The 25632-nt window shown below is 39.0% G+C and overlaps 1 non-coding gene across 1 annotated transcript; it reads right to left on the bottom strand.

The window, feature by feature from the left end:
* Window positions 1-1611: 1611 nt before the first annotated feature.
* On the bottom strand, window positions 1612-1718 carry LOC144999096 (small nucleolar RNA R71). The gene has a single exon (XR_013660621.1). It is a non-coding gene; the product is annotated as a small nucleolar RNA R71 (small nucleolar RNA).
* Between the last annotated feature and the right edge of the window lie 23914 nt (window positions 1719-25632).

The raw sequence follows: 25632 nt of genomic DNA, 5'->3' as shown, positions 1-25632 counted from the left end.
TTTTTTTTTTTTTTTTTTTTTTTTTCTAATTGCTTGATTGCATGTTCTGTGTAGCTTAGTGACCATTAACTGCATGAACTTGTTTACCTAATGATTTAGTGAACATTGAATTGTTAAAGCTAGGATTGACCAATCTTAGTTAGTAATTAGAGTAAATAAGCTTAGCTGTGCTAGAGAATGTGTATTGTGACTATAATTGTGTTTATATAACAAATCTTACATAGCATATTTACATTCATAATTAGTTCTATGTTTAATTATGTGTGAACATACATGGTTTGACATTAATTAGTTAATTATTGGTAAAGTTAGAACTAAATTACTAATACAACTAAAAACCAACTTAATAATCCATAATCATTCGCTAGCCATAAGGAAGAAGTGGATTCAAACTAAACAAGAGTGTGTTTTTACTTATTGAATTTGATTTAAGCTCATCTGATCTTGTAAAATCAGATAAAAACCTTTTAAACTTGTTAATAATTAGGTTAATTTAATAGTAAGTAGATTAATTAGTAACACCGTTCCCTGTGATCGACACCCGACTTACCCAAGCTATACTGTAATCTGATTAGGTACACTACCTATAAGTGCATAGTTGGTTTAAGTTAGTTAGGTTATAAATATTAAAATTAGTGAGTACTTTTGTGCACATCAAGTTTTTGGCGCCGTTGCCGGGGAACGGCACGTTTATTAGTTTATTTAGTTGCATTAAATTAATCGACCCCTTTTTGTGGAATAAAATCTGCAAAAAAGGTTAATTGGTTAATTATTTTTGTTAATTAGCTTAGCTTAGTTGATTAGCATAAATATTAAAAAAAAAAAATTTCACAGAGTCCACGACGTGGCCAGATACATGCCACGATGTGGTTTCTGAAAAATTTTAGTTTTCAGTTGTTAGTTAGTTTTTCTTATTTTAGTTCAGTTTTACGTTTTTAGTTTAGCAAGTTGCAGGAGTTCATGACCAGAGGCTCAAACACACCCTTGGTGCAACCACTTGAAGATCCCGAGTCTGCAATTCACAAGAAAAAGATGCTCTTACAAGAATTTAAGTCAGCTTTTTGAAGGAAGTCGGGAAAGAAGACAGGAGAGTCAAGTTCATCCGCGAGGCACAAGAGCAATTTTGAGCACGTGGATCAAACACCCGTCCAAACCGAGTCCGAATACGATATCGAGCCGAAATTTGAAGAACACACAAGCGAACCCGAGAACGAGTCAAGGAATGAGATGGCAACAATTGAAGAGATGTCCATGGGAGCTTACAAGAAGCGGATCCTAGAAGATATGGGTCCCGGTTTAGTCCAGCCCACAATACCTGCCACTGCCACATTCGAGTTGAAGGGGCACATATTGACTGAACTGAAGGATATCCCATTTTTTGGGAAAGATCATGAGGATGCTTTTTAGCATCTAGATGAAGTCAACGACATTGCGGATTACTTCAATGTCCCAAATGTCAACAGAAACACAATCTTGCTTAGGATGCTGCCCATCAGTTTCAAAGGAGCTGCTAAGGAATGGTTAAAAGCACTTCCACCGGGTACAATTAACACTTGGGCTCAAACGCGTGAGCAATTCCTGGACCAGTTTTGCCCGCCATCCAAGATAGCCAAACTCAAGAAGGCAATAGCCAACTTTGAGCAACCGCCGGGGGAGTCATTATACAAAGCATGTGAGCGGTACAAGGGCTTGCTCAGAAATTGCCCTCAGCATGATCTAAATGTGCAACAAGAGATGTTAATCTTCTATGATGGGGTCAACGTTACGACGAGACAACTCCTTGATTCTCAAGGACCGTTGACAAAGAAAAATCCGAGGGAGGTCAAGGAGCTGATTGAAGAATTCGCGAAGCACTCTCGCGAATACCACAACCCTAGGCAAGATGGAATCAAAGGCGGGGGAGGGGCCCAAACTGAAGAAATAGCAGCTGTAATGGCCATGATGAATAATTTGGATCCAAGGATAACACAAATGGACCAGTCAATACATGCCATAAGAGTGGGTTGCGAAAGATGTAGTGGTCCACACTTGACCAAGGACTGCAATGTAGATGAGTTTGGGAATAGAAAAGCTCAAGTGTGCTACTCTAGTGGGGATAAGTTTGATGAGGACTGGAGGAAACCGAAGAAGGAGTGGCTGCCATATGAAGAGTATAAGAAGCAAAAAGAAGAGAAGTATAGGCAGACAGGTCGAGGCTTTTATCAAAAGAATCAACTACCAGCCGAGAAGAAACCCGATCTAGAGACCATTTTGATGAAGTTGATGGAAGCTTCGGAAAAGAGACACGATGCCACTGATTCTGCTATTATGGAACAACAAACCTTAATAAAGAATCAGCAAGCCTCCATCTACAACCTTGAAGTACAATTTGGTCAACTAGCCACTCTGGTTCATGAAAAATTGCCCCCGAAGAATCCCAAAATAAAGACCCAATCTCATGTAATGACCATCGATACTGAAGAAGAAGCAATCTCTGAGTTCCTGGAGGCATTGGAAGAAGAACCACAGCAGCCCGATCCAAAACCCAAGAAGTCAAAGTTCGAAAGTGAAAGGTTTGCTGAAACAGCTTCGCCACGACGTGGCACTCCTCTGGCCATGATGTGGTGCATATCTGATCAAAAAGTCTTTGAACCCATTCCGGTTTATCAGCCACCGTTGCCATTTCCACCCTGAGCTGCACTTAGTCTACTGAAGAAGTAGCATATAGAGTTTGTCAAGCATGTGAAGGGGATCCCGATTAATACTCCCTTTGTCGAGTCCTTATCCAAAACTCCCGAGAATCAGAAATTACTGCAATATTTGATAGACACTCATAGGCAATTAAAGAAGCAGTCTAAGGTGGTTCTAAGTGAACAAACATCAAAAGCCGTGTTGGGGGAGACACCAGAAAAGATGGGGGATCTTGGATGCCTCACTCTTCCGTGTGAGTTTGGTAATAAAATGAAGGTTAATGCTTTAGCCGATTCTGGGGCTAGCATTAATTTGATGACTTTTTCATTTTATAAAAAATTGGAAATTCAGAAGATGAGGGCTACAAAAATGAAGATTCACATGGCGAACCGTTTAGTGACACAACCCCGGGGCATAGTGGAGGATATTTTGGTGAAAATTGGAAAATTTGTTTTTCCAATAGATTTTGTAGTGTTGGATATGAAGGAAGATCCCGATGTCCCAATTATCCTTGGTCGTCCATTGCTTAACACTGCTGGAGCTCTTGTTGATATTTGTGAGTCTAAGCTCACTTTGAGGGTTGGAGATGAACAAGAAGTTTTTGGAATACAAGATGACTTTCAAGAGGATCATGTTCAAGAAGAGGTGTTCACAATTAATAAAGACAATGAACTAGAAGAACTAGAAAAGCTTATGGAAGAAGAGATCAAGGCAGTTCATCAAGTCAAAAGAACAAAACCGAGGGCATCTGTTCCATATTTGATTGAAGTCATAACTTACAAGAGTCCGCCTTCTTGGGTGAGCAAAGAGGATGAGGAGATGACAAGTGATGAAGAGGAGGTCACTTCAAGAGTGACAAAGCCGGTGGTGAAAGAAGAGGAGGATGCTATAGAGTGCAAGGAAGAATCCAAGGGCACAAAATGCAAGCTTGAAGAAGAGGGCAAAGCTAAAAAAGAGAATTCAAAGAAGGCATATAAAAGGCGAGTTCAAGCTTACAACAGGCGATTCAAGGAACAAAAGATTTTAGTGGTGGACTCTTTAGAAGATTCAACACAGAAGGCACGAAGTCCAGCTCAAGACTCCAAGAAAAAGAAGCACTTCTCGGGAGGAAACCCGAGTTTGGTTTGCATTTTCTTTCTTTTAATTTTTGAGTTTTTAATTAGGAAAGATAAAAACTCATCATCTAATAACTGATACTTAGTAAAGAATTAGCTGTGGGGAGCTTTAATTAATAAATGAAATGCAAAGTAGATAGTTAAAATGTATGACTTTACAAAATTTTGTGATCAGGCATTTTCCACGTCGTGGTCTGATAAGAGCCACGTCGTGGTAAAAGTATAATCATGGGATGAGATGAAAAGTTCAAAGTCCACGACGTGGCATAGCCTGCAACGACGTGGCCGTTAAAAAGTCACGGGGGGACCATTTCTTAAAACCCTTTGACCAACATTCCCACTCCCCATTTGCTACTGCCGCACGAACGGGAACAAGGTCCCAACAGCTAAATTCTTGATTTGCTTCCAAATTCCTTGCAAGTTCTTGTCATTTAACTCAACTTGGTATGTGTTCTACCCATTAATTGTAGTTATATCTTACAATTTTAAATTTTCATGGTTAGGGTTTATATGAATAATGAGATTCACGAAATTGATTGAAACTAGATGTTGATTCTAGGTTGGATGTCCCTTAAATATCCATAAGAACAAACCCCAAGCATTATTTTTGGTAGAAATCGCATACAAACTAACAGATCTATACACAGGTTCCGACTGCGGTCCACGACCTGGCGAGCCTGGCCACGTCGTGACTTCTGAACAGACAGTTTAATTTATTTTAATGTTTTGGGTGTTTGCTGCTTTGGTTTGATTTTGTATGCAGAAATTGGACCACGAAGAGCTATTCCACAGGAGGAAAACCCGATTGATGTGGCGAGTATACATCCTTTACATCAGTTTCCTCAAAACATTCCCTGACCATTGTTGACTACATATGAAAATCGGCTGGGATGGTTGTACAATAGGGAATTTACGATAGCCCCAATTATCGATTGGGGATGGTTCGGTGGTGTGGGAATGGTTCCTGAGTTGGAACGCTATTGGACGAAAACATACAAAGGGGATCAAATTTCTTTCACTTGTCACGGGTGGAGGAATTTGTTTGCAATTCAAGAACCCGTATACCGGGAGTTATCGGTGGAGTTTTTATCTACCGTATGCTTCGAGGAACGCACCATTGATTTTACTTAGAACCGAGCACTTGTGTTTCGTTTGGGTGGTGTTTATAGAGAGTGTAGTCTTCGGGAATTTGCTTGGCAGATGGGGCTTTATACCGAAGTGGGGACTCAATCTCCATTTTTCATACCATTCCTACTTGGATGTGTTCGGGATTTTAATCCCGGTATTATGGATGTTCAGTTCTGGTAGGGCATTTCTAGCCATGAGTATAATACTTGTGATTCGAGTGAGTCACAAATTCGGAATCCTGTTTTCCGATTTCTACATCGCCTGATCACTTTTTCTATAAATCACAAACATCATGGCAATAAAGTCCCTATTCAGAATTTGTTTTATCTGTGGACTCTTATTACCCTGGGGGTTTGCTGTGATTTACCGTATATGTTGGTGAGGTTCACGGGGAAGAAAGCGGCTAATTCTAGGCTCGGGAGTCCGATTACGGGGGGGGGGGGGGGGGGAGGCGGCATTTGGTTACTCGCCTTGCTAGGTCGTACCATATTTTGACCCATGATTTTGTGAGGAATCTTACTCGATTCCCGGACACAAATTTGACCATTGAAGTCTTGGGAGTTATGCGGGCGGTGGTGAATGTCGGGGGTCATTTTGTTATACCGTCAATAGATGAGGAGCAAGAGGAGGCGCAGCCAGGGCAGCAACCACCAGCCAGATCACGGCGTTGGAATGTGTGAGCTAGAGGAGAGATCGAGAGAGAGCGTGCTACTTCACAGCATATACAGGGAGTGCCCACCGACCCTTTTCAGAGTCGGGTGGGAACTTATTTGATAACCTCCGGGGGCACTCCATTTATCATACCCAGCTTACTGAGGGTATTTATTCGCATTTGGGAGGGACCCGACCACCTTCTATGCCACCACAATATCCTTTTTTTCCAACATGGCAGGAGCTTTGGCGTCCAAAAAATGACGGGGGCAGGACCAAGTGGAGCGTAGGACCAAGGAGATGATGATTGACTTTCTTTCAATTTTGTTTTGTTTTCAGTAGTGCTTTCTTTTATGTTTGAATTTGGTTTGTAATGTAAAAATTTCTTGAACTATGATGTTACTCTTTTATTTCTTTTGGGTTGTTCCGTTTTTCAGATTAGCATTGGAATTCTAAGGAGCATATAAGGTTAACTCTAGAGTCGTGTTTGTCTAGTCAAGTCAAGGAAGCTTAGAGTCGTGAGTTGGAACCCACAATTCAAGATAAGTGTGGGGTACGTTAGTAGGAGAGAGGTTACAGTTGGGAAGTATATTTACATAGAAGCGTCTTAAACCATTTAGGCATTGGTCAAGCTGCTAGGATGCATCAAGAAATAAGGCATTTTTGTGATGTCCAGTTTCCACGACATGGGATACTTACGCCACATCGTGGCGCTCATGGAATTTGAAGAAATAAAAGCAGCCTGCTGTTCGCGTTTTCATATTATATCATGACGTGGTGCTCTCTGCCACGACGTGTATAAGTTTATCCTTTCCCACATTCTTCTACTTACTAGCATCCACTTTGAAGAATTGAAGTTTCGCGTCATGTTCGTGGTTTATTTACATACTCCTCCAGTTCTACACCGAGTTTTTATTTTTGGAGGTCCATATTCAGGATGCACGTTTTCCACACTTTTGGAGAAGTTCACGCCACTATCCCAAGGGAGTCTATTCCTTTTTCTCCATTTTCTTTAATTTTGATTTATTTTTATGCATACAACGAGGGCATTGTATGAAATAAGTGTGGGGTAGGGGGAGAAAAAGTAAATTGCTAGATAATCATAGAATTTGATAGTAAAAATTGAAAATTTGAAAATTGAATTTTTTAATAATTGAATCTAGTAATAATAATTTGAATTATAATTGCTAGTGTTATGTGGGATGATCCGATGAAAGTTCAAATGTTTAGTTGAGCCAATACACGTTATAGTGCATTTGTGGCCTCCTTTATTTTAGTGAAATCATGGAACAAAAACATACCCCACTTGGTTTGAGGGATGCAATATGTTTAGCAGCCTAAACCTGAAATGTATCCAGGAAAATTATTATCATTAACGAATAAAGGTTAAGGTTGAGCGCCTCTGCTTAAGCATGTAGGTTTTGAGTGAAAAAAGTGAGGTACATGTAAAAATAAAGAGAGAGAATTATGAGAAAAGTTTGAAGAATTTTGGAGCAAATAAAGTGAAGATCAAAAGATCAAAATTCCAAGAGATGCAAAAAGTTGAAGATACCAAAAATCAAACAACAAAGGTGGTGAATTCAAAGAAATCAAAGATCAAATGTCAAAGAAGTGAAGAATTCCAAAAGAGCTCCATAGTGGTATCATAGATTGTAATTCTAGATTATGTATGCTTAGGTTGCTCAACTAAAAATACCTTGAGGATAAGGAGGTTTTCCGCGGATGGATTCGGAGGGTTGCATAAAATGAGCATTGTTCGGAAAAAGTGGGCGAGTGTTTATGAAGATTGTGAGTATTTAAAGTATGGGGGTACTTTAGGAAAATTTTAGACACAAATGCATGCGTTGAGGTCTTGGCATAATGGCTGAGCTGGAGTCGGATTGTTCTATGTGATGTTAGTAGTTAAGGGTTAAGTTTAAATTTGCTTGGGGGCAAGCAAAGCCTAAGTGTGGGGTATTTTGATATTGCGATAGTTATACCTATTTTTAGGCAATATTTAAGTACATTTTTATTAATAAGTTGATAATATGTTTAGAATAATGGTACTTATGACTTTAAATTGTTATTTTCAGTCAATTAAAAGGATTTTCGAAGAGAGGGACCAAAAGTGACAATATGTAGAACATGGGAGACTTGGAAGACAAGAGATGAGCAAATCCACGAAAGTTACTAAACCCACGACGTGGCATGAGAATTCTAGAAGATAAAGATCGCGATTCGGAGGAATCCTTGCCCAGTACGGATAACTTGGAGCCAACGACGTGGCCTGGATAGCCACGATGTGGCGCGGGATTTTGGAGTCTATTTAAATGTTCCTGATCATTACGAGAGGGAGAACTTTTGGCTGCAGGAAGGAGTTCCAGAAGACGATTTGGAGCGAAAGAAAGGTTCTGGAAAAAGGTTTTCAACACCAAAAAGAGTAAAGGTCTATATTTTAGTTAATTAAGAACATGTTTTCTATTACTTCAATTTGTGTTGGTTTATTAGTTGCTATGATGAGCCGCTGAATTCAGCTACTCTTATTTAGCTAGATGAAGCTTCCAACTTATGAATAGCTCAATTTTTATCGATTAAGTTTAGTTCGTAAAAATTGCTTGTGTTTGATTGGTATTACCTAGCATGCTTATGTTTGTTTTTTTCTAATTGCTTGATTGCATGTTCTGTGTAGCTTAGTGACCATTAATTGCATGAACTTGTTTACCTAACGATTTAGTGAACATTGAATTGTTAGAGCTAGGATTGACCAATCTTAGTTAGTAATTAGAGTAAATAAGCTTAGTTGTGCTAGAGAATGTGTATTGTGACTATAATTGTGTTTATATAACAAATCTTACATAGCATATTTACATTCATAATTAGTTCTGTGTTTAATTATGTGTGAACATACATGGTTTGACATGAATTAGTTAATTATTGGTAAAGTTAGAACTAAATTACTAATACAACTAAAAACCAACTTAATAATCCATAATCATTAGCTAGCCATAAGGAAGAAATGGATTCAAACTAAACAAGAGTGTGTTTTTACTTATTGAATTTGATTTAAGTTCATCTGATCTTGTAAAATCAGATAAAACCCTTTTAAACTTGTTAATAATTAGGTTAATCTAATAGTAAGTAGATTAATTAGTAACACTGTTCCCTGTGATCGACACCCAACTTACCCAAGCTATACTGTAATCTGATTAGGCACACTGCCTATAAGTGCATAGTTAGTTTAAGTTAGTTAGGTTATAAATATTAAAATTAGTGAGTACTTTTGTGCACATCAAGTAATCATGGCCTTCATCAACATCTAACACTTGTGACTGCTCATAATCAGGGTTCATAGACTTGTTTAGTCAAGCTTTCTACTACATGATCCTGCTTCTCTCCTACAAGGTTTCTTTCAATTCATTTCAGGTGACACACTATCACTCTCGAACTCTTCAATAACAACTTTAGAAGGAGACTTGTAATAACTAGCTACCCTTGTCTGACCAGTTTCAATATACACCCTAATAAGTCTGTGTTTAGGGACATGATACCATTTTAAGTACATCTTGCTCATTACCTAAAGGCATTAAGCCATAGTCCAAAGGGTATTCAGGGATACATAATTGGTAGTAAAGGGTTTGCTCAGTTTTGTACCCTAGTTCTCGAACCATGTCGCCAAGCTCATGAACTGAAAATAAATCAGTGTCAACATCATCTACATATGCTACAACACCATCAATGTATTTCCTTCCAGGTGCTTTGGTGAAGACACCACTGTAGTGTATCTTCAACGTGAAATAGTTGTCATAACCTTCTATAAACACAAAAAAAAGAAAGAGTAAAATCAATGATTTCCTTACGTCAACACAATAGACCAAGAAAAAACAAGTTTTGTTTTAGTATTGTACCGTATCTTTTCCCTAAGTCCTCCACGGTTACAAATTTTTCTTGAAAACACCATACTGATAGCACCATTGCAATTTCTTTAGTTTAAAACCCTAAATCCCAATGTCTGTTCTTGCTTCTACGATGGGAATGAACCCGATGAATACAAATGTAACTGGTTATCTTCTTGGGAGAGGGATGGGTATTGATGTGCAAGCAATAGGTAATCATTTCATATTAAAGAGAGAAGGTTACAACTGAAATGATGAAATTACCCCTGCAATATTTTATTAAAAAATGGGTTAACGGTTAAATGCTAACGGAGTGAGCTGGAAGGACCATTTGTTAAAAGTTTTGAAACCACAGGGACTATCTGTGAGGTTTTTTGAACTTAGGGACTAAACTTAATACTTTTGGAAACCACAGGGAACATTTTTGAAGTTGTATATTTGTTTTTTAATTATTATTATTATTATTATTATTATTATTATTATTCTTATTGTTATTATTATTGTTATTATATATATATATATATATATATATATATATATATATATATATATATATATTAAAATTGTCCACCCTTAGCTACAGTAAAGTGGATAATGGATTGGCAGAAATAGTCCTTTCTCTTATACAAAGTTGTCAAATGTGGTAACTTTTCAAAAGCATTTTGTTGGAGTGGGATGGTTAATGGTGGTCGTGGCCGGACAGTCTTACTTACATATACATGTCCGCTTCTCCTTCTCCACCATTTTGTTTGTGACAACCTGAAATTTCCATTCTGAACAAACCATATCAAGCCAATAGAAGTTAGAACAGTTTCAGTAAAATTCCAAACTTTGGGTATAAGTTTAAGTTTTTTAGGATTTACACTTAAGGAGATATTAGGAGAGTGGATGCACTAGGGTTTTGTGCAACACTGTTATTCCAATACTCTATGATATTAGAGTTCATTCTGGGAATAAAATAATTTCTGCCAAAAAATCTTAGGACTATAAATAGAATTTTGAACCAAATTCATTCATTAGTTACATTTCCAACTAGAGAAAAGCCATTTTCTCTCTCACGGATCTTCGGGTTTTCATCCCAAATCGTGAGTACCTCTCTCTAGTAGTGTTATATAGCTCTTAATGTGTTTATAACATAGATTAGATAGCTAAACAACTAGAGTTAGGAGTTTACTCCCCAAGGTGTTCTTGGGCGGTGAACTCCCGAAACAATGCCTAGCCTTTCCCCCGTGATATGTTACTACCTTTGGCTTGTATATAGGTGTAATTGGGACAAGAAAACAACAATGAAACACCAAAGTTTGGGTGTTCACATCCCAAGAAGATCTTGGACCGCGAACTCCAAAAACATGGACCAAAGAGTGCTTTTAACACTCCTAAAGCCTTGGCCAATTACCTAGAATTACTCCTAGATATTTGAGGGACTTTAAAACATCAAAAATCCCTCTCAAAGAGAGATTACGGCCCTAATATGGTTCTTGGGCCGTAAACATGAATGAAGGGCACCAAAGTGTGCCTAAGGCCTTCATTTGCTTTAGGTAAAAGTCTAGAACCTATCCTACATGTGTATGAGACTTGAAAGCATCAAAAACACCCTTCCATGAGAGTTTACGATAGTAAACTCCAAAGGAATTGGCTTTGGGGCCGTAAACTCCTCAAAGGAGTGTAATTATGCCCTGAACCCTTCCATGAATTAACCCACCAAGTTGGAATGCTTCTAGGAATAATTTACCACCTCAAAACAACAAAGGACATTAAGCCTTGGAGTTCACGGCCGTAAACTCAAGAGTTTATGACCGTAAACTCCTTGTGTGGGGTTATACGGAGAGTAAACTCAAGTATGGGGTCCTTTGGAACCCTAAACCCAAGTACGTTGTCCCACAACAACTTAGATGCAATCCTTAGGGCTTATAACACTTATATAAAGTGTTTATTGTGTTCTAGGATGTCTTAACATTATCAATTAGTAATTTAAGACTAATTGGTTACATATATGTGTGATTATATGTTCGTTAGGATCATAGTGTGTGTACAAGTCCTCACTTGACACCTAACATCCCGACACCGTTCAGTTCATCCAAACCACCATCTACAGGTGAGTTCATACCCCTTAATCAATGTTTTAAATGATTTTAAATGCTTTAATGGGGGGGGGGGGGAATACAAGTAGAAAACAGTATGTTATTAAATCAATCTTATGTATTTTATAACTGTGTTTTCACCCAGTAGATTTCACATACTTCAAAATGTGACACATGAAATGGTTTGCTATCTTAAAATACCTTGATAACAAAAGTATTAGTTTTGAAATGTTTATGACATTAATTCACTCTTAATTATTGTTCAAAAATCTTAGATATCTTACAAAGCCATTACTTTTACCTTCTTGAACAAAACTATAGTTATACACTTAAATTCATATATATGTTTGAGATTATAGTTTTCATCCTTCATTTAGTCTCCTACACTCTTGGGTAGCAAGGGTGTATAAACCTACATGAAAAACCAATTACCTTTCAGTTAACTATCATAGGGATAGTTAGAAGATATCAAACATTATTCCTATTACAAGGAATCACACAAGAGTCAGTTCATTCATGAGTCTATACCAGTTCATTACCTGATACATGAGTACGTTTACATATGCTTACATGATACATGAATACCTTACATGTGTACCTTTACGTAGAAACATTTACCTGTGTATACTTACATGAATACTTGTATCTCGATTTGCGAGGATGATTTATTAGTACCTTCTGTATAAATTTTCATGCCTATCCCTAGTACCTCGGGATATCTAGACGGGACCCTATCCCTAGTACCTCGGGATATCTAGACGGGACCCTATCCCCAGTACCTCGGGATATTTAGACGGGACTAATCATTCCGCATCCCAACTGATTAGCACCAGTCGGTGATGAGCATCTACGGATGTCTAAGGTTATTACTTTTATTAGGAGTCAATTACGGGACTAACCCTTCCTCCGCCCTGCTGCTGCTACAGAGGACAATTGGACAATCTTCAAATGCTCATTAGGTTATATATGTTGTGTTAGCCCTAGTACCTCGGGATAACATTTACATATGTCGTGTTAGCCCTAGTACCTCGGGATAACACTTACTTTAGTATATTTTCCTATTTACTTTATTTTGTGATAGGTTATACGTTTCGCTTTACGCGATGGCGTGTTAGCCCTAGTACCTCGGGATAACACTTACATTAGTACTTTTTCCTATTTTACTTTATTTTGTGATATATTCACATAAACGAAGAGTTAGACTAAATACTCTTAGTAATAGTCAATGGAAAGGAAAAACTATCATTTTAACTTACAGAACATTCAGGTCTTGGTAGAAGACTATCATATCATTTTCCTATTTTACTTTATTTTGTGATACATTCACATAAATGATGAGTTAGACTAAGTACTGTTTGTAATAGTCAAAAAGAAGGAAAAACTACTATTTTACTTACAAAAACATTCGGGTCTTGGTAGAAGACTACATTTCATACTTATACAAACTGTTCCATTTAAAGATTTACATGACATTCATAACAATTCCAAATCAAGACAATAACATTTAAATACTTATGAATTCACCAGCTTTAGGCTGATACTTGCTTTCAAAATAACTTGTATTCTCAGGTCATCAGTTAGACAGGTACAACGGCCAGATTTTGAGAAGACGGAGCACAGACAAGACTCATCTTATTTTGATTATTCATTTTATTGTTGTACATTATGAAAGAACACACATGTATTAAAACATTACTTTTAATGCAATGGATGATGTTGTTGCTTGATTACTACTTTACACTGTTATGATACTTCATATGACTTCCTCCACCCCAGAACGTTTCCGCCGTTCTTGGTTTTGGGGTGTGACAGATTGGTATCAGAGCATTGTTTATAGTGAATCAAGTATATCAACCCATAAAAGATATACTAACTATAAATACATTGGGATTAAAACACTCTGTCGAAGAGTTTATACTTTTAAATAATAAAATATTTGACAAAGTATACGTGCCTACATTCATACTAAAATCCGTGTCACAATGACGTGAACAAAAGTATTGCGATTGTTGAATATCACAGGTAAGCTCGGGGATGTATGGTCAGTCTTGGGAGTGGCATAGCCTGATCAACTATGCTATTTGTGACATCCCCAAAATCACGGCCAGAAAAGACCGGTTTGTTTATGCTTTGTTTAAAAATCAGAGTAACATTTTAAATAAAAGTGTTGCGGAATTTGTCCCAAAACAATAACATGATAAAGATTTATCAAAAGCATTTCCATAGAAATGTATTTCATTAAAAGACTCGGGATGTCATGTTCGTACAGATCAAAAGCATAAATAGTACAATTCAAGCCTTACTACATTATTTCATATCTACAGGCCTATATCCGTAATCCCTCGTCCAAACATCATATATATGCTCAAGCGCCACTACCTGTAATACATAAAACTGAGTGGGTCAGGCTTGGGAGCCTGGTGAGCAAATAGGGTTTTCAACCAACAATAAATAAGTTTATTAATTTCATCAATCAACAATAACCCGATTACTCGTTCCCGTTATCCTCACTTTACGTCCCTAAACACCTATCATAAGGGACCTAGCCTAAGGATCATCATCGGGACGGAAACTACTGCTAAAGGGATTCCTCGGCAATAAATGTCCTAATAGGCAACCATGTGGGGGATGGAGTACATCTGGTGAGCACACAGTTCAAATAAACACACAGTTCAAATAAACACCTACAGGTTGCAAGCCTGCCAGTGTTCCACTGGACTGTCTAGAATAGTCCGTGGTCGTCATCTATACTCCGCTAGATGACTGGATCATCAATAACATCTATAACGAGGCCTCTCATTATTTTATTTTGTCACACAGCAACTATTACATCTACCCATTTTTACCCAACACATTTTGTAAATATAAAATACATATACAGTTTAAATCTTTGAAAACATGTATAAAACGTTCATCCAGCATAGATAGCAAGTATTCAGATAATATTCACACATAGCACGTAATTTATATTAAATACTTCATATCTATGTGTAAGCTGAAAGAAACTATGCACTCACCTGAAAAGGTGGTGATTCCGAACTCAGACAGCGCTTCGCTTCTTAAAAAGAATTTTCTTCGACGAAACCTAGTATTATTACCACTAGAGTTTAGTTTATTATTCGTCGAGACTAATTAATAGTCTAGCTATTATTATTATTATATAAGCGTCAAAAAAATACTTATATAACCCATAATAATAACCCAAGTATTTATTATAAGTTCCTTATAATGTTACTATAATTAAATAAAAGCTATATTAAAAATAGCGTAGGCGTAGCTCACTTACAGCGGGTTTTATAGAAAACCAGGATTTGCTTGGAGCAGCGTTTTCAAGTCGAAAAGCTCTTCTTCTCGGAGCCGTCGAGCACACCGGAGCTTCCGCCTCGTGCTAGGGAGGTTCCCTAGGCTTTCCGGGGGATTTCGGAGCTAGAGAGAGGTTCTAGAGAGAGAGAGAGAGTAAAGAGAAGAAAGAATGGGAAATGTGTGAAGAAAATGAGGGTGGGAGAGGTGGTATTTATAGGGTGAAATGTGGCTGAACTTGGTGCCACATGTCACCATCTGGTGGCAAGCCTTGGGGAGAAAGCAATGGCCAAGATTGTGCCACATCACCCATTTTCGCACAACACACTTCCGACTTCTAAAATCCGTAACTTTCACATATGACCTCCGTTTTTGACGTTATTTATATCCACACGTAGGTAATAATAAGATCTACAACTTTCATTTTGACTCCGTCGGCTAATTCTCGACCGATCTTAAATTTAACAGTACAAGGAGATTATACTGTTAAACGTCTGCGTAAAATTAATAACTTCTAAATACAGACTCTGTTTTTGTCTGTCTTTTTACCGTTGATTTCCTATTAATGAGATCATCAACTCTCATTTACGTTGCGTAAGCCAAAAACCGCTGGAACTAAAATTCGAGTTTCGGGCTGTGCACTGCTAAGCCGAATCTTAGAAAAATCATAACTTCTTCATACGAAGTCAGATTTGGGCGTTCTTTTTATCGATGTTCTTAGTTTAACATATTCTACGACTTTTGTTTAGATTTCTAAGGCTAAAAATTCTTCTATCATAAATTCACTATTTACGTCTTCCGGTGCCGTGCCGGTTTTGCCGTAAAACTTCAGCGGGTCATAACTTCTTCGTTATAGCTCGGATTTTGACATTCTTTATATGTACGGAAACCTTGAGACATATTCTACAACTTTATGTAGAGATATCAGGATTATCTCACACTTTAATTTTGATGCTCATTTTTATTCTTTATTAATTATACATTTATAATTAAATAATAAGCACATAAACACACATAATTCACATAATACTCAAATATTTCATATTTATTATTTCAAAAAGAGTTATAATAGTTGAGCTAGACTATTACATTGACAAAAATGCTTAGCCCTGAAAACCCGGGTGTTACAATTCTCTCCCCCCTTAGGATGATTCCGTCCCGGAATCATGCATCAGCAAACAGATGTGGATAGCGACTCATCATGTCATCCTCTGTTTCCCAAGTGAGATTCGGCCCATTCGAATGTTTCCATCGGACTAGCACCAAGTCGACCATCTTGCGTCGTAACTTCTTAGTCTTACGGTCAACAATTTCCTCAGGCTCTTCGATCAGCCTTTTATTCTCATCCATCCTTAATTCCGAGATTGGAATTATGTCGGGAACATCTCCCATGAATTTCCTCAAATAACACACATGGAAGGTGTTATGAATACCATTGAGTTCTTCGGGCAATTCCAGCTTGTAAGCTTGGTTCCCAATCCTCTGAAGAACTTTGAACGGTCCAATAAACCTTGGACTCAACTTTCCTCGTTTCCCAAATCGTATAAGTCCCTTCCATGGTGAGACTTTAAGTAAAACGGAATCCCCAACTTCGAAGGTTATCGGTCGTCTTTTCTTGTCATCATAGCTCTTTTGACGATCCTGAGCTGCTAACATTCTTTCCCTAATCACCTTCAATTTCTCAGCAGTCTCATGGACTATCTCGGGGCCCATAAACTGCTTCTCTCCGGCTTCAAGCCAACAAGACGGCGTACGACACTTCTGTCCATACAAGGCCTGATAAGGTGCCATCTTGATGCTCGAGTGAAAACTATTGTTGTAGGAAAATTCTACTAGAGGTAAGTGCTCGTCCCAATTCCCTTGGAATTCGAGGGTACATGCTCTCAGCATATCTTCCAACGTCTGAATCGTTCTTTCACTCTGACCATCAGTTTGCGGATGGTAAGCAGTACTCAAACACAACTTTGTACCCAACTCCTCTTGTAGACTCCTCCAAAACCTTTACGTGAAACGACTATCACGATCTGACACAATCGTAAGAGGGACACCGTGAAGTCTTACAATTTCCTTCACGTAAGCATTTGCGAGCTTATCCATATACCACTTCTCGTTGGCTGCTATGAAGTGTGCACTCTTGGTGAAACGATCCACGACTACCCAAATCATGTTGTGTCCGTTCTTCGTTCTGGGCAGTTTAGTCACAAAATCCACGGTGATGTCTTCTCATTTACCCATGGGTACAGGTAAAGGTTCTAAACTCCCATACGGTTTCTGATGTTGTGCCTTAACCCTCGCGCATGTTACGCACTCGGCCACATACTTCGCAACATCGAGCTTCATCGTCGGCCACCAGTAGTAGGGTTTTAGGTCCCTATACATTTTAGTGCTACCGGGATGAATCGAGTACATGGTCTTGTGTGCTTCTTCCATTAGAAGATCTCTTATTCCTCCCGTCTTAGGTACCCAAATTCGATCTTGGAATACCTTCAGTCCTCGACTGTTTGTACCGAACACTAACGTTTTTCCCAAACGTTCTTCCTTTCGGTCATTCTTTTCTAAGGCTTCTTCTTGAGCTTTCCTGATACTTTCCACAATCATCGAGACAACTTCAATTCTTAACGCTCTTGGCCTTTTTCTTTCAAGATTGACTTTCCGACTGAGAGCATCAGCAACAATATTTGCTTTACCTGGGTGGTAAAGTATCTCACAGTCGTAGTCCTTGAGAAGCTCTAGCCAGCGTCGTTGCCTCATGTTCAACTCCTTCTGATTAAAGAGATACTGGAGACTCTTATGATCAGTGAAGAGCTTGCACACTGTGCCATAGAGGTAATGCCTCCATATCTTTAAGGCAAATACTACCGCTGCCAACTCCAGATCATGAGTGGGGTAGTTCTTTTCGTGCTCTTTCAATTGTCGAGATGCGTATGCTATCACCTTTTCTCTTTGGGTCAGAACACAACCCAACCCGACTCCAGATGCATCACTATAAACCGCGAAATCTTCAACTCCATCGGGTAGAGAAAGTATCGGTGCTTCACATAACTTCTTCTTTAGCTTCTCGAACGCCTCATCATGTTTCTCACTCCATGTATACGTAGCTCCTTTATGGGTCAAAGCTGTTAATGGAGCAGCTATCGAAGAAAAGCCTTGGATAAGTCGTCGGTAATATCCGGCTACTCCTAGAAAGCTTCGAATCTCCGTGGGACTCTTCGGACGTTCCCACTTCATTACAGCCTCGATCTTGGCGGGGTCAACCATTATTCCTTCTTGGTTAACAACATGACCCAAGAATTGGACTTCCCGTATCCAAAAGTCGCATTTGGAGAACTTTGCAAAAAGCTTCTCCTTCTTTAACACCTCCAACACTTCTCGTAGATGCTTGCCATGCTCCTCCTGGCTTTTCGAGTAGATGAGAATGTCATTGATGAACACTATCACAAATTTATCGAGCAATGGTTTACAAACCCTATTCATCAAATCCATGAATGCTGCGGGAGCATTGGTTAGTCTGAATGACATAACCAAGAACTCGTAGTGTCCATATCTTGTTCTGAATGCAGTCTTCTCAATATCCTGCTCTCTCACCTTCAGCTGATGATATCTGACCTATGATCGACCTTTGAAAAGTAGCTCGAACCTTGCAGCTGATCGAATAGGTCATCAATCCTCAGCAATGGATACTTGTTCTTCACCGTTGCCTTATTCAGCTCTCGGTAGTATACGCACATCCTCATGCTTCCGTCCTTCTTCTTCACGAATAACACCGGAGCTCCCCAGGGTGATGAACTAGGTCGAATGAATCCGCTGTCCAACAGCTCCTGAAGTTGCGTCATGAGCTCCTTCATCTCCGTCGGTGCTAATCGGTAAGGTGCCTTTGCTATCGGTGTTGTTCCTGGTAACAAGTCTATACGAAACTCCACTTGTCTATCAGGTGGTAATCCGGGAAGATCTTCTGGAAAGACTTCCGGATAATCGCACACAACCGGTATATTCTGCACCTCTTTCTTTTCTTTCTTAGCATCGATTACGAATGCCAAGTATGATGCACATCCTTTGGACAAACATTTCCTGGCTTTCATCAGGGAGATGATTCCGGAATTTACTCTGCGTTTGTCCCCGTACACCATAAATGATTCCTTTCCGGGTGGGTTTATCCTAACTATCTTCTTTCGGCATAATATCTCGGCATCGTTGGCGCTAAGCCAATCCATACCCAAAACGATGTCGAAACCGTTTAACTCTGTGGGTAATAGTTCCTCATGGAATTCGTTTCCGTTTAGGTCAATGACGATGTTCCTAATACGATTACTAACAGGTATGAATTTGCCACTGGCAACTTCTACAATTAAGGCATTATCTAGTTTTTCTACAGGCAATGCTAATCTTCCACCAAATTTATGCGACACAAAGAAGTAATTGGCTCCGGAATCAAATAGTATATTTGCAGGCAAACCATTTACAAGAAAGGTACCTGAAGCGACGTCTGCTGCCTCCTTCGCAGCCTCGAGCATCATCTGAAAGGCTCTCGCCTTTGGCTTTGGTGGTATGTTGGGCCTTCCCGCATCTTTCTTCCTTGGGCAATCCTTAGCAATATGCCCTTCTTCACGACACTCGTAGCACACCTTCTTGTTGGTGGTGCACTCATTGGCATAGTGCCCCGTTTTCCCACACTTGTAGCAGGTTACTTCATCGCCACATTTTCCCGTGTGCTTCTTCTTGCACTTCTCGCACCATTTAAATTCGTTTCCTCCCCCGAATTTTTTTGAACCGAACTTGCTCTTCTTTTTGTTGGGTTTAGCAGACCCTTCAAATTTCCTCTTCTCACCAACCTCGATTTTGCTGGCAGCTCTTCCCTTAATCATGTCCTCCACAGACTTGGCAGCCCAGATAGCTGCCTCCAAAGTAGGTGCCTGACGTACTGGTACCGCGTACTCCCATGGAAGTCCCTTTGCGTACTTATCAATTTTCGTCAGCTCATCCAGAACAAGACGCATGGCAAACTCCATCTTTTCTGTGAAGTTGTTCGTGTATTCATCGATTGACATGCTTCCCTTCTTCAGGGTTAGAAACTGGTTCTCTAACTCTAGCAGGTTTTGAGCCGAGCAGTATTTTCGTTTGAATTGCACCAGAAATTCTAACCATGTCAGTTGCAGGGGCTTGTTGGGGCTTAAAGTTTTCCCTAAGGTATTCCACCAACGTACAACGCCTCCTCGAAACTGACGCACTGCAAACGTGGTCTGTAGCTTTCCTCTGCAACCGCACGTCATGAAAGCTAACTCCATCTCCGAGATCCAATCCATGACCCCGATTGGATCTTCCTTTCCCGTGAAAGTCGATGGCTTGCAAGTCAGAAAATCCTTGTACTTGCATCCATTCCTCTCGACTTCGTCACCCTGGTTGTTTTGTTTTACTATTGGTGGGTTAGCTTGACCAACGGTCCCACTGTAGTTTCCCTCCTCAGTCTGCCCTTCATTCCACTCGGGCTGTTCGATCTGAATAGTTGCTTCCTCTCGATTTTGTTGGAGCAAGATTCTGGTTTCCTCCATTTTACGATCCATCATCGCTTGGATCATCGCTTGCACTCCGGCCATTGTTATTGGCTCAGCAGCGGCTACCACAACGGGTATCTGCTCAATTACTGGGGGTTGGTTTCTGTTCCCATTTGCATTCACGTTTCCGCTTCGGGTCCTTGCCATCTTGATCTATACACCAAATAAGGTGAATTTAGATCTTTATTTAGGAGAGACGTTTTAAATTGTCCTTATCACTCCGAAACGTTTACATGCTAGTTCTAATATCATAGTCGTACGTTTAGAATCCTAAACACATAAGGTTTCCAGATCCGGTCGGCAACAGACCATAGATCCGAACAAAATAACAACATATCATGCATAAAGCATTTAGCACATAAAAGCATTTTAGGCACAATTCCTAAAATAAGCTAGTGCTCACACCTTACAATCATCACTTAGCATTCTAAGTTTAAGTCTAGAAATCCTACAAATTCCTAGTTCGCTTAAACTAATGCTCTGATACCAACTGTGACATCCCCAAAATCACGGCCAGAAAAGACCGGTTTGTTTATGCTTTGTTTAAAAATCAGAGTAACATTTTAAATAAAAGTGTTGCGGAATTTGTCCCAAAACAATAGAAATGTATTTCATTAAAAGACTCGGGATGTCATGTTCGTACAGATCAAAAGCATAAATAGTACAATTCAAGCCTTACTACATTATTTTATATCTACAGGCCTATATCCGTAATCCCTCGTCCAAACATCATATATATGCTCAAGCGCCACTACCTGTAATACATAAAACTGAGTGGGTCAGGCTTGGGAGTCTGGTGAGCACTTAGGGTTTTCAACCCACAATAAATAAGTTTATTAATTTCATCAATCAACAATAACCCGATTACCCGTTCCCGTTATCCTCACTTTACGTCCCTAAACACCTATCATAAGGGACCTAGCCTAAGGATCATCATCGGGACGGAAACTACTGCTAAGGGGATTCCTCAGCAATAAATGTCCTAATAGGCAACCATGTGGGGGATGGAGTACATCTGGTGAGCACACAGTTCAAATAAACACACAGTTCAAATAAACACCTACAGGTTGCAAGCCTGCCAGTGTTCCACTGGACTGTCTAGAATAGTCCGTGGTCGTCATCTATACTCCGCTAGATGACTGGATCATCAATAACATCTATAACGAGGCCTCTCATTATTTTATTTTGTCACACAACAACTATTAGATCTACCCATGTTTTACCCAACACATTTTGTAGATATAAAATACATATATACAGTTTAAATCTTTGAAAACATGTATAAAACGTTCATCCAGCATAGATAGCAAGTATTCAGATAATATTCACACATAGCATGTAATTTATATTAAATACTTCATATCTATGTGTAAGCTGAAAGAAACTATGCACTCACCTGAAAAGGTGGTGATTCCGAACCCAGACAGCGCTTCGCTTCTTAAAAAGAATTTTCTTCGACGAAACCTAGTATTATTACCACTAGAGTTTAGTTTATTATTCGTCGAGACTAATTAATAGTCTAGCTATTATTATTATTATTATATAAGCGTCAAAAAAATACTTATATAACCCATAATAATAACCCAAGTATTTATTATAAGTTCCTTATAATGTTACTATAATTAAATAAAAGCTATATTAAAAATAGCGTAGGCGTAGCTCACTTACAGCGGGTTTTATAGAAAACCAGGATTTGCTTGGAGCAGCGTTTTCGAGCCGAAAAGCTCTTCTTCTCGGAGCCGTCGAGCACACCGGAGCTTCCGCCTCGTGCTAGGGAGGTTCGCTAGGCTTTCCGGGGGATTTCGGAGCTAGAGAGAGGTTATATAGAGAGAGAGAGAGTAAAGAGAAGAAAGAATGGGAAATGTGTGAAGAAAATGAGGGTGGGAGAGGTGGTATTTATAGGGTGAAATGTGGCTGAACTTGGTGCCACATGTCACCATCTGGTGGCAAGCCTTGGGGAGAAAGCAATGGCCAAGATTGTGCCACATCACCCATTTTCGCACAGCACACTTCCGACTTCTAAAATCCGTAACTTTCACATATGACCTCCGTTTTTGACGTTATTTATATCCACACGTAGGTAATAATAAGATCTACAACTTTCATTTTGACTCCGTCGGCTAATTCTCGACCGATCTTAAATTTAACAGTACAAGGAGATTATACTGTTAAACGTCTGCGTAAAATTAATAACTTCTAAATACGGACTCTATTTTTGTCTGTCTTTTTACCGTTGATTTCCTATTAATGAGATCTTCAACTCTTATTTACGTTGCGTAAGCCAAAAACCGCTCGAACTAAAATTCGAGTTTCGGGCCGTGCACTGCTAAGCCGAATCTTAGAAAAATCATAACTTCTTCATACGAAGTCAGATTTGGGCGTTCTTTTTATCGATGTTCTTAGTTTAACATATTCTACGAATTTTGTTTAGATTTCTAAGGCTAAAAAGTCTTCTATCGTAAATTCACTATTTACGTCTTCCGGTGCCGTGCCGGTTTTGCCGTAAAACTTCAGCGGGTCATAACTTCTTCGTTATAGCTCGGATTTTGGCATTCTTTATATGTACGGAAACCTTGAGACATATTCTACAACTTTATGTAGAGATATCAGGATTATCTCACACTTTAATTTTGACGCTCATTTTTATTCTTTATTAATTATACATTTATAATTAAATAATAAACACATAAACACACATAATTCACATAATACTCAAATATTTCATATTTATTACTTCAAAAAGAGTTACAATAGTTGACCTAGACTATTACATTGACAAAAATGCTTAGCCCTGAAAACCCGGGTGTTACACTGTTCGTAGGAGTGATTAGCACATGCCCAAGAATGGTTGTGATAAGGCAACAAGTCTAAAAACTTACCAACATTACCACAATGAGAACATTATAACAGAACCTAAGTCTAAAATACCACAGGGGTGTTTTGTGTTACTATAAGTACTTTATAATTGAAAACTAAAGCGGGATCTTCATTAGCAAGTTGATAGTTGCTAAGTGGATACACTAAAGTTATATGTAACTAGGATGTTATAGACTTAGAATCGGTGAAAATTTTGCTTTACCCCTATTCCTTGTGAATTTGGAGTTAAGGTCACTTATTCGAAGGCCTATGCTGTGTTGATTACATATAACTAGCATGCACTTTACAAATAGCGATGTAACTAAAGAAGATTTCCTAAATAATTATCTAGATACTTCGTCTACTAATTATTTCCTTACCCCAAATTCTCGCATAGATAACATGGCTGGATTCCATCCCTACAGCAACCTGTTCCTTCCGAACGAAGTGCTTGCTGGATGGTTTGGAGAAGAACCAGATAATGATCATCCAATCCCTCTGAATGATCACCATGCTGAAGACCTTTCAGACGGTGCTACCTCCGAACCCGAGGTTGAGAACCTACCTCAGGCAGCTCCCGTACCAATTCCTAACCCTCGTCCATCTTTTCATGGCCCGATGCGTGAGTGGGTGGAATGTTTGGAAACATGGAGCCAAGGACAATATCAGCCCATGCCATTTAATGGTGACCGAAGCTTCTATGACCTGAGCAATGGGGGCTCAGTAGACAGAATCATGCCAATTCTGATCCGAAGAGTTTCCCGAAACGGAATTCAGGGAAGGACAACTCTACAACGTATCGTAGAAGTTGGTACAAATGGAGGAATGCATATGCTTCGCACCAGTCGCCTTGAACATGCTCGTGAGAGGTCTGAGAGAGACCATGAAACCCTGCTGCAAGCACTGGCTAAATCACGAGCCGAAGTCATAGAACTTTGAATACGCCAGAGAGTGTACGAAAGACACCTACTTGATGTGGAACGCCAACTGGCTGAACTGAGAGTTCACCAGAGGGATGACCGTCGCTAGTAGTAGATACTTTACTTTATATTACTTGTTAGAAAGGAATCGTGTTTCTGTCTATGCCCAACGTAGCATTTTCTATGAAACTATCTTGTACTGTAAGTACTTTTAGTCAGGTCCTTATGCTGTCAAGAACTATCTTCTCTGGATATGATGTAAGACCTTGTTACAAGGTCATTTTCCCGAACTTGTACATCATGAATATCAAAGATATTGAAAGTCGGCTAACTCCTGTGTCATTCTTTATTGAAATACTCTTATGATACTTTCATTAGAGTCTATCTGAAGCATGCTTTAGTCAAGTCATTGGGCTATAGCAATGTGACTTTGGAGACATCTCCAAGTCTCTTTTAATGGTTCGATCATGTTATTCACCAAGCAACGATACCGCGGCTCGCACAACAAACATCTTGAGACCATTGTAAGAACTTACTTCCGATCTTTACTAGGACTGCATCATAGGGATGTAGGTCAAACCGTCGTGAACATACTTCCATTCCGCACTATGTCACACCCCCAAACCAGACGGCGGAAACGTTTGAGGGCTATTGTGACTTAATTGAATACCATCACAATGGTTATACATGAATCATAACATCATTCATCACCATGCATTGAAATATTACAACCGATATTGTTTACATTCAATACATTGTTTTAAAACATTACATTTCCAAAACATAAACCGTTCGATACTATTTAAACAAAACATCATGACATCACTGGATACATTTTCTTCGATTTACCTGTTACCTGAGAATACAAGTATTTTGAAAAAACATCAACATATGAAATGTTGGTGAGTTCATAAGTAATGTTTGAAAAGAAATGATTTGTATAACTTTGAAAACCACCAGAAAATCCGATATTTTCTGAAAAGAGTATTGTATATAAGAAAAAGTGTGAAGATCCGTAAGTATGCTTGTTGATTTTTGTAAACATGAATAATTGTTAGACTTCGTGTACATGACATGGGTGAAAGTGTTGAATTTCCCCAGGAAAACCCGATGTTTTCCTAATACATCAAATTACGTGTCTTATTTATTGTTATACCGATACGACGTTTGTTTTCGATAATTCCAAGTGACATTGGATTAATTATGCGTTGTGAGTCGTTGTAATCACGCATTAATGAAAATGACTAGTTTACAACTACCAAATACAAACGATCCCTTAGGCGTCGTCCATACTACTCACTTAATCCAACCACCCTGACTTCTTATAGCCCCACAACCGAGGATAAAGGAGGGTACGAAGCCCCCGTTATTTCCCTAAGTCGTTCAAGGCTATCGTGAATACGTAAAGCACTTGGCCCGACTCACATTTGACTTCTCGATTTTGCTAGCAGTACCAATGGTCCCTTGGGGCCCAACAACACGATAAAGCT

Source organism: Lactuca saligna, chromosome 5 (assembly GCF_052625555.1).
Source record: "Lactuca saligna cultivar CGN05327 chromosome 5, ASM5262555v1, whole genome shotgun sequence".
NCBI classification, from domain to species: domain Eukaryota; kingdom Viridiplantae; phylum Streptophyta; class Magnoliopsida; order Asterales; family Asteraceae; genus Lactuca; species Lactuca saligna.
The sequence above is the reverse complement of the archived record's forward strand: the minus strand, read 5'-3'. Positions and strand labels throughout refer to the sequence as shown.